The sequence below is a fragment of the Capsicum annuum genome, chromosome 5 (genome assembly GCF_002878395.1).
Source record: "Capsicum annuum cultivar UCD-10X-F1 chromosome 5, UCD10Xv1.1, whole genome shotgun sequence".
NCBI lineage: Eukaryota > Viridiplantae > Streptophyta > Magnoliopsida > Solanales > Solanaceae > Capsicum > Capsicum annuum.
The window spans coordinates 67306168-67308509 of record NC_061115.1 but is presented as its reverse complement, the minus strand read 5'-3'; positions in this window follow the sequence as shown (position 1 = coordinate 67308509).

Here is a 2342-nt window from a genome sequence, read left to right as displayed (position 1 = left end):
ATCAAATGCCATAAGCTTGGAGATACAGTACACCTAAAAATCAGTATGAATGTGTTGATTTAATAGATACTTGAGAGCTTTTTGATCAATTTAAACGATGAAATGCCTTCCCAATAAGTGATGAGACCATCGTGAAACAACAAAGAGCAGTGCTAACAACTCTCTATCATAAACGCTTACAGCTTGATGTTTGGGTACAAAGGGCTTGCTAATATAAGCAAGTGAATGCCCTTATTGCATCAATACAACCGCTATACCCTTGCCACTAGTATCTGTCTCTACCGCAAAGGTATGATTATAATTAGGCATAGCCAAAACAAGAGTAGAAATCAGTGCCTATTTGAGTTCTTCAAAAGCTTTAGTAGAAATTTCATTCTACAAGAACCCCTCTTTCTTGAGTAGATCATGTAAGGGCCTGCAAATAACACCAAACCCCTTTATGAACCTTATGTAGTAACTAGACAGACCAAGAAATCCTCTTAACTACTTAAGATTGATAGGAAGTAGCCACTGTTGAACTGCTAGTATTTTTTTTTGGATCAATAGCAACACCTTATGCACTAATCACATGGCCTAAATACTTAGCTTTAGGCACCCCAAATGCATACTTAGCCATTTTTGCATACAACTGATGCTTAACCATAAGTTCAAACACCACATTAACATCAGCAATATGAGCAGACATAGAATTACTAAAGATTAAAATGTCATCAAAGAAGACTAACAATGATTTCCTTAGTAATGGTTTGAAAACATAATTCATCAAGCTTTGAAATAAATATAGTGCATTAGTCAGGCCAAAAGGCATAACCAAGAACTCATAGTGACCTTCGTGAGTTTTGAAAATTGTTTATGAGCATCACTCTCAATCATTCTTAGTTAGTGGTTACCAGCAACACAGAAGCTCTATGTAATTCATCTAACAAATCTTCAATAATGGGAAAGGGAAATTTATCTTTTATAGTCAGCTGATTTACCTCTCTGTAGTCAACACATAACCTCCAACTACTATTTTTTTTACCACCAACACAACAGGAGAAGCATAAGGACTAGAGCTATGTTGAATTACACCTTGATCTAACATTCCCTGAACCAATTTCTCTATGATATCTTTTTTCACACCAGGGTATCTGTAGGGTCTTTTATTTACTAGATTTGCAGACTCAATAAGTGGTATTTTATAATCAAATGATCCTCTATGTGGAATAATATAGTAGGTGGCTCAAAGATAATAGAAAACTCCTGCACCAATGCAGATAATGCAAGATGTAGGTCTGTACCTTGCATAGATTTGTGACAATATATCTCTGCTATTGTAGTATCAACCACCTCTATGATGTAGCAGTTGTCCTTATATTCCATCTTCTTGATCAAGGAACTGGCCTTAGAGAACTTAAGTTGAAAGGTAGCACCTCTCAACACATGCATCTTTCCTTGATACATAAATTTTATTACCCTGTTCTTAAAGTCAAACAGAATCCTACCAAGGGTATTTAACCATTGCACACCCAAAACAGTATCCACATTACCCAAGGGTAACAACAAAAAATCAGAAGAGAATGTGGTGCCCCGTAACAACCATTGCAAATTCTTGCAAACAAAACCAGTTTGCACTTGTCTACCATCAGCCACACTAACAGATTATTCAACTATAGTACTGGCATTTTAACCCAACTTCTTGGAGACTCCTTAGTCAATGAATTTCTGGGTACTTCCAGTGTTAATTAGGACTTGTAAGGGTCTTTTCTCATGATAACCAGTGACCCTAATTATCTGATATCCAACAACCCTAGTGAAAGCTTGTAATGAGATGGCCACCAGTTCCTCCTCACCTTGAGGAATGTCTAAACCTTCTTCTATCAATTTAGGTCCTTCCTATTCATTGATCTAATATTTTATAAATCAGTTTCTCTATTATATCTTTCTTCATACTAGGGTATTTATAGGGTCTTTTATTTACCGAATTCACAAACTCAATAGGTGGTACTTTATGATCAAATGATCCTCTATGTAGAGGTAATGTAGTAGGTGGCTCAAAGATAATAGAAAACTACTGCACCATTATAGATAATGCCGGCTGTAGGTTTGTACTTTGCGTAGCTTGTATGTTGTGACAATATATCTTTGATATTGCAGTATCAACCATATCCATCATGTAGCAGTTGGCCTTATATTTTATTTTCTTGATCAAGGAGCTGGCCTTAGAGGACTTAAGTTGATTAGTAGCACATTTCAATATATGCCTTTCCCCCTGATACATAAATTCTATTGTTTTGTCTTTAAAGTCAAATAAATCCTACCAAGGGTATTTAACCGTTGTACCCCAAAAACAATATCCACAT